The sequence below is a fragment of the Hemitrygon akajei genome, unplaced genomic scaffold, assembly GCF_048418815.1.
Source record: "Hemitrygon akajei unplaced genomic scaffold, sHemAka1.3 Scf000104, whole genome shotgun sequence".
NCBI classification, from domain to species: Eukaryota; Metazoa; Chordata; class Chondrichthyes; order Myliobatiformes; family Dasyatidae; genus Hemitrygon; species Hemitrygon akajei.
In genome coordinates, this window is record NW_027331990.1 from 1,945,643 (window position 1) to 1,954,200 (window position 8,558).

The window sequence follows — 8,558 nt, forward strand, 5'->3', positions numbered from 1 at the left end:
GAGAATCACCAGCAGGTGGAGGTTCCCTGAACCGGGACAAAAGTGTCAGCCAGAAGACAACAGTCAATAATCATCAGTCAGAATCATAATGGACACAGGTATGTTCACTTGGATCAGCATAATTAAACATGTCCTGAAGGTGCAAACATAGCCAAAAAGACCAATGAAAGAGTCATACACAGGCACTAATGGGAACAGAGAGAAAGAGAGAAATGCCATGTAATGGGTTCATCAGTCCTGTAAAGCGGCCTTGAGTACTGGGACAATCAAACTTGTACAGCACAGGAACATAGGACAGAAAATGGTCAAATTACTCTTCTCCCCATTGAAAGCTTTATGAGGAGAGGGATCAGGAGGTCCTGTATCAGGTGGATATAGAGGAAACCAGCATTACAACAAGGGTTCTTGTGGGCGACGTAACTGTCCAGAAAATAGACAGGATCTGTTTCACCAATAGACTGTTTCTAAAGTGATAGATTCCTCCACTTTGAAATTATAAAGGCAACATTGGATGATTGCAGTTCACAAATGCGAGAGTCTAGTTTGCGCTCTGGATGGGCGTCAGTCAATTTCTCATCAATTTCCCCTGTTGTTGCCCAGAGGAGATGAGGGAATTCTCTGCATTGTGTTTTCCCTGCTCAGATGAAGGGGTTAGTGAGAAGTGGTGTCGGAACAGGAGACAGCTCATTGTAGATAAGTTGCATTTGTTGACTTTATGGGCTGTTCTGATGTGTTGCTGCACTAATGAATGAGGACCAAAGGTGAATTGGATTTGTCAAAAACATGTTTCATGTTCCTCAGTGAAATGGGACAGGACTCTGAAGGATATAAATAAAGGGTGACTTTCACAAGGAATTGGGGGGGGGGGGCTATCGGGGCAATAAAATGTACTTAACAAGTAGGATTAAATTGAAGCCCAGTGCATGCTATATATTTAAACGGGAAAAAGCACACATTGCACATAACAAGATATCAACCTTATGAAGATGGCAGTATGATACAGTCACGAGTGCCACAAAAAAAACATAGTCGAGCAGCAAATACGTAATTTCACAGGATCATTACCCTCCAGCTATGGAAATTGCTCCTCACCCCTGTTAAAAAACAGACACCCCTTTATTCCAAGTTGTGCCCACTGGTCCTGAAATCCCTCATTATAAAAAATATACTCTCCCCATCCAGTCAATTTCGGACTTTCAATATTCGATAGGTTTCAATGAATCCAAACTCAGGTTGGAGGAACAACACCTTATATACCGGCTGGGTAACCTCCAACCTGATGGCATGAACATTGACCTATAACTTCCCTTAATGCCGTTCTCCCCTTCTTACCCCACCCCTGACATATTTAGTTGTTTGCCTATTCTCCATCTTTCTCTGGTGCTCCCCCGCCCCTTTCTTTCTCCCGAGACCTCCCGTCCCATGATCCTTTCCCTTCTCCAACTCTGTATCACGTTCGCCAATCACCTTTCCAGCTCTTAGTTTCATCCCACCCCCTCCGGTCTTCTCCTATCATTTTGCATTTCCCCCTCCCCCCACTACTTTCAAATCTTTTACTATCTTTCCTTTTGGTTAGTCCTGATGAAGGGTCTCAGCCCGAAACATCGACAGCGCTTCTCCCTATAGATGCTGCCTGGCCTGCTGTGTTCCACCAGCATTTTGTGTGTGTTGTTGTTTGAATTTCCAGCATCTGCAGATTTCCTCGTGTCATGCAACAACAATCACAGTTTCCACAAATACACAAAGCAAAATCTACTTTGCAGAAATAATGGTGAAGAAGTGTTTGTTTTTGTTCATGCTGGTAGGAGGATTTAGGTGAGTAAAAATGGAGAATACCGTTAATTTGACATGAACCTATCACATGCTCTGAAGACATATATATGGTGATGTTAAAAAAATGATTTTGGAAAATCAAGGTCCAAAATATCAATTAAACTGCACAGGGCTTGGTGGAAATTACACATGAAATCCAGTGTGTAGTACATCAATGTTAGGCCAGACATATGTTGAGATATTGCGCCAACCGGATAGTCATTGATCATGTATAAGAATCTGATCAGAGAGATTGATATGGTAGATAGTGAAAATTCTGGCTTACACTCCCTTTACCTAAGATCAAAACCCAGACTCTGGAAAATGCCATTACTAAGATCTGTAAACATGAGAATGTGGAGCACAGTGTGTGGCTCCCCCGTTTCGCTCCTCCCACGAGACGCTGAAGGCTAATCTGACCCTAGTCTCATAATCATGTTCTGATACGTATAGCATCCAAGAAGTCCAAACACTCTTCAGACTCGGCTGGAAGCACTGAATCACGGCCCCTAGGCATACCCCCTCCCCAGCCCCAACCAGCACCATATTCAGAGTTCTCTAAGATGGAGAATGCCAAATGTTCACCACCCGCTTTGAGTAAAAATACGTCCATGATAACATTTCAATTTTATGACGACTCACTCAGAACCTTTCCTCAGGTTCTGAATATCCTCCCCCATCAAATAACACTGATACAAGATCTTACATGAAACTAATAAATCCTAAGCAATGACAAATGAGTAGCAGATTTCCCGACACATGCCATTGATAATAAACCTGATTCTGATCCTGAGATGGGAAGGTGCTCAAACACCAGAGGCGCAGATGAGTGGTATGATAATAGGGTAGGATGAATTGTATTCCATAATGTACTGGTCAGGCACAGGAGTACATTCAGCCAGAGACTCATTCCACCGAGATGTAACACTGAGCGTCATAGGAAGTCATTCCTGCCTGTGGACATCAAACTTTACAACTCCTCCCTTGGAGTGTCAGACACTCTGAGCCAATAGGCTGGTCCTGGACTTATTTCCACTTGGCATGATTAACATTATTATTTAATTATTTATGGTTTTATATTGCTATATTTCTATACTATTCTTCGTTGGTGAGGCTGTAACGAAGCCCAATTTCCCTTGGGATCAATAAAGTACGTCTGTCTGTAAGCAGACTCAGCTAACAACATCACCAGGAAAAACAGGGTCTTACATGATGTGTGTGTGTGTGTGTGTGTGTGTGTGTGTGTGTGTGTGTGTGTGTGTGTGTGTGTGTGTGTGTGTGTGTGTGTGTGTGTGTGTGTGTGTGTGTGTGTGTGTGTGTGTGTGTGAGCAAATTTGATTCTCTGGACGGGGCTCGGTCCAATGAGCACTGCGGCTTCTGATGACTGAATCAAAAGATGTAGCCCAGAAACCAGGAGGTGCAGTTCTGTCTCTGAGTGTAATAGAAGGTACATTCTGTTCTGTCGATATGGCGCTTCTGACGTACCCAGTGCTTGTTCTTTGTTTCTTCATAACTGCTGGTGAGGGTTCCCAGATTGCTAGTAATCAGAGAATCAACAGAGCTGTGGGTAGATGTAGGACAGAAGATTTGTTTACAAGAGACAAACTGCATTTTGTTCTTCGTAACTTCCGCCACCTCCAACGGGATCCCACTACCAAACACATTTTTCCCTCCCCCCCCACTTTCTGCTTTTCACAGGGATCGCTCCCTACGCGACTCCCTTGTCCACTCGTTCCCCCCCCCCCCCATCCCTTCCCACCGATCTCCCTCCTGGCACTTATCCTTGTAAATGGAAGAAGTGCTACACCTGCCCTTACACTTCCTCCCTCACCACCATTCAGGGCCCCAGACAGTCCTTCCAGGTGAGGCGACACTTCACCTGCGAGTCGGCTGGTGTGGTATACTGCGTCCGGTGCTCCCGGTGTGGCCTTTTATATATTGGTGAGACCCGACGCAGACTGGGAGACCGCTTCACGGAACACCTACGCTCGGTCCACCAGAAAAAGCAGGATCTCCCAGTCACCACACATTTTAATTCCACATCCCATTCCCATTCTGATATGTCTATCCATGGTCTCCTCTATTGTCAAAATGAATCCAAACTCAGCTTGGAGGAGCAACACCTTATATACCGTCTGGGTAGCCTCCAACCTGATGGCATGAACATAGACTTCTCTAACTTCCGTTAATGCCCCTCCTCCCCTTCTTACCCCATCCCTGACATATTTAGTTGTTTGCCTGTTCTCCATCTCCCTCTGGTGCTCCCCCCCTTTCTTTCTCCTGAGGCCTCCCATCCCATGATCCTTTCCCTTCTCCAGCTCTGTATCACTTTCGCTAATCACCTTTCCAGCTCTTAGCTTCATTCCACCCCATTCGGTCTTCTCCTATCATTTCGCATTTCCCCCTCCCCCACTACTTTCAAATCTCTTACTATCTTTTCTTTTGGTTAGTCCTGACGAAGGGTCTCGGCCCGAAACATCGACAACGCTTCTCCCTATAGGTGCTCTAGCCTGCTGTGTTCTACCAGCATTTTGTGTGTGTTGTTATCTGCATTTTGAGCTGTGTATAGATTTTAAATATCTGTAATTATTGAGCTGCAGTACATATATTTCTCCAGTCTCTGCACCTTTGTCACTTTACCGTCTTACGATTTCCTCTTCCTCAGGTGAGTCTCAGCATTTTACCATCAACGTAGAGCATAGTAAAGTATATACAACCATCGGTGGAGATGCATTCTTTTCAGTGTGGCCGTCAGGGAAGATCTCAAGTGGAAGCTGGTCTTTTAACGGGAAAACTGTCTGTCAGTGGATCGATCAACTCGTGTCTATTGATAATGCTTATACATCGCGAGCTGAACTATTCACCTCCAACGGATCGCTACTGCTGAAGTTGGTGAACAAGTCAGACAGTGGGGTGTACCGTGTGAGCATAGTTCCAATCCGTGGCCCAAAAACCTTAGCGACCGTCACTCTCGAAGTCACTGGTAAGTGAGACGTTGGTCTTGTTCACTCATTTATTGAAGGATTGCTATTTTTTATTTGTTTTATCTTTACTTTTGAACTTACTTTGTTACAGTGAAATTCACTAACGTCTTGAAAGTTTATCTTTTGTTAATCGGGAAATGTTAACCAATGCATAGGAGAACTCTGCCCTACTTTTGCTATGGGATCTTGCTGGTTAGATGTCGGCTGGATGGACAAAATAAGATCATGTTGGCCTGTGCGTGTGGAACCCAAGGCCGTGTGACCCTAGCTCAACCTAACTTTCACATCTGGCATGATTACGCTAGTTTACTTTAAAAAAGAACTACTCTTCGATACAGCTCTTATTACAATTTTTCACTCTTTACCGTTTACTATTCAAACTGGATTATCTCATTCCACGTTTTGAATCACATTAATTCTTTAGCGTGTGTTTGTGGTATTGTGTTGATATTGCCTTGTGGCCAGTTTAACCCCTGCACGTCAGCTGAAGTGTCCTGTGACGCCCCGGAACACACTGCCCACAATGTCACCACTCTGGAACACTGACAGGTTCTTTCAAACTAGATATATAATGCAGAAGTTCAGAATCAGAAGATAATCCCACATTGAAATATAAAACGATTAATAGGAAAACAGAGGTTGTGAAAGAATGCGTTCCTTGGAGGTGAAAAGAATGTGTTTTGGCCACCTGATGAAATGATAAACCTGATCAAATGTCACGTGTGTAATGGCTCAGTTGTTTCTGTTGTTGCTGGCAAGGATGGAGTTCAGGTGAAGGATGCCCATTAGCTTTTAGTACGAAGCAACTTCCAGAAAATCTATTCAACCACGCTATTTGTCCTGAAAATAAATCTCATGATGCAGCCAGTGCTGTGTAACCTGAGCATTCAGATTCTGCTCAGCCATCTCAAATAACCACAGAGCAAATTGCGATATATTTCTCTGGTGACGAAAAGACAAAATAATGTGGATGGCATAACTCTGAATTTAAAAAGACAAATTACCAGAAACATCAGCCAACTATGCAGAAACTATGGAGAGAAAAATGTAACACAATAGGCATTCAGATGGATGACGTTTCCTCAGATGCTTTTCTGCGAGATCAGTAATGTTTCAGCAAACCATGGGCTCCTGTTCTGCCCTGGATCAGTGCTCCCAGATTCTCTGGAATGGGAAAATGTACGCCCTGTCGCAACTTGATCACAGCCCTGCCTCATCAACAGGCAAGGTGTTTTTGGTCTAAAGTCTCCTATGTGAGCCTAGAAACTATTAGATTATCAGTGTATGTTAAGGATTGAATACAGACAACACTATACTTTGACAAATCTACAAGACAGCTTTTGGGTTGTTAATATAAATATTTGCATCCTGTTAATACCCATTTAGGGTCACAGTTTTTACAAATGTGGAAACACAACAATACCAGCATTAGTTACCAACATACACTCGTGTTCAAAAGCTGTACACGGATTTCATTGTTGCTTTGCATTGTTTCATTGAATTTTGTTATTGTGTGAGGAAATTTGCAAAGTTCAATATTATGGGTTATGCTTGTAGAAACGAAGTCAGACATTTACACCAGTTTCTCTCTTTATCAGCAGAGAAGTATACTATATATTGATAGAGTCATACAACACGGAAACTCGCAATATCTATTCCATCTAGGACTTTTGGACTTTTGATTTATGTGTGTTCAATGAGATGTCCTCTCAGTTTTCTAAACTGTTGTGACTACATACCCAGAGGCATCAGACATTCTCCACCCTCTTCAGTCCTGGAATATTTATTGTGAAGAACAATCCCTATGTTTTTTTTCAGCTGTGCAGCCCAACAATTACTCTGAGCTGAAAAAGGCTGAAAATATGTGCAGTGTTTTAAATTAACATTATTCAGTATGAAAAAAAATTCTAACTGTGTGGTAACAAAGGCTGTGTGTGCGGGAACATTTCAGCTACTGCCTGGATGCCCATCTGCACAGCTCAGAGGGAACCATACTTGTTAACCTCCTCTGGATCCTCTCCAAACACGAGACAAAATTTCTCACGTGGAGCACAAAACTGCTCACAGTACCTGTACTCCAAGTACTGTCTGACCAATACTAAAGCCTCTGCATTACTTAATGGGCTATTACAAGACTCTTTGTTATAATAAAGAGGCAGAATTAGGTGACTTTGCCCACAGAGTCTGCTCCGTCCTTTCATCATCTAATTTGATCCAGTTTGCCAAATTATCCAGTTTAGTATTATGAATAAAGCGGATGAGCTTAGAGCGTGAATCAGCACTTGGAGCTGTGATGTTGTGGTCATTACAGAGGCTTGGATGGTGCAGGGGCAGGAATGGCTACTTCAAGTGCCAGCTTTAGATGTTTCAGAAAGGACAGGGAGGGAGGCAACAAAGATGGTGGCGTGTCACTGTTGATCATAGATTGTGTCACTGCTGCAGAAAAGGAGGAAGTCTTGGAGGGGTTGTCTGTGGGTGGAAGTTAGGAATAGGAAGGGGTCAATAACTCTACTGGATTTTTTTAATAGACCACCCAATAGTAACAGGGTATCAAGGAGCAGATAGGGAGACAGATTCTGGAAAGGAATAATAATGACAGGGTTGGCATCTCCCTAGAGTGAGCAATTTAGATGGCACAGAGTTTGTTAGGTGTGTTCAGGAAGGTTTCTTGACACAATATGTAAATAAGCCTACAAAAGGAGAGACTGTACTTGACCTAGCATTGGGAAATGAACCTGATCAGGTGTCAGGTCTCTCAGTGGGAGAGCATTTTGGAGATAGTGATCACGATTCTATCTCCTTTACCATAGCATTGGAGAGGGATAGGAACAGACAAGTTAGGGAAACGCTTAACTGGAGTAAGGGGAAGTATGAGTCTATCAGACAGGAATATGGAAGCATAAATGGGAAACAGATGTTCTCAGGGAAAAGTATGGAAGAAATGTGGCAAATATTCAGGGGATATTTGCGTGGGGTTCTGCGTACGTTCCAATGAGACATCAAAAGGATGGTAAGGTACTGGAACCATGGTGTACAAAGGCTGTCGTAAATCCAGTCAAGAAGAATTCCAAATGAAGCCCAAATGAAGAGAGTATCTCGGAGAAGTGAGATTCATTGACAGACCCAGTATTTATTGGCCATAATTGAACTGGATGTGAGGGTGGTTTGGGAGTAGGACTCTGGGGATCTGCTCCTTCTGGTAAACTAATATCCAGAGCATTGTTCTGTCAGTTTTAAAAGATCGGGAGAAAATCCATGTTTTGCAGCTAAAGGTAGTTGAACACCAAGATTCGAGACAAGATTGGTTTGCTGCGTAAGGTGACAGCAGAGGAGATGAGAAATATTCAAGTTAGTATCTACATTATCCTTTTTATATTCACAGCTACAGAATCTGCAATCCCTGATTTCCTAGCACGGTGGGATGAACATCTACTGTACCAACTAACAAAGTTCTACAGGGACAGACTGAAGCAAGCAATTGAAGAAAGAGTTGAAAGACTGGGTTGGATGTTGACAAAGGAGGGATGTTTCAGTGCACGAGAAAATGAGGCGAATATTTAATGTATTGTGACATAACATATTAGAGGGAACAGTGATAATCACCTGCATGTTCTACAATTTCAACGTGACTCTGGAAATTATATCTCTGGCTTGTCTGCAGCAGACCTGTTTTCAGCTGTAAAAGCCTGTTAAGGTGGGGAGCCCTGGGAACTGGAGGTTCAGTGTACCCTTTCCCTCTCACACCTGCTGTATTTATCGGTG

General features: G+C 43.1%; 1 long non-coding RNA gene across 1 annotated transcript; it reads left to right on the forward strand.

Moving 5' to 3' along the window:
* Positions 1–8,339, forward strand: LOC140723203 (uncharacterized). Its single transcript, XR_012097830.1, has 3 exons — positions 1–98; positions 4,478–4,795; positions 8,179–8,339. It is a non-coding gene; the product is annotated as an uncharacterized lncRNA (long non-coding RNA).
* Positions 8,340–8,558: the final 219 nt, after the last annotated feature.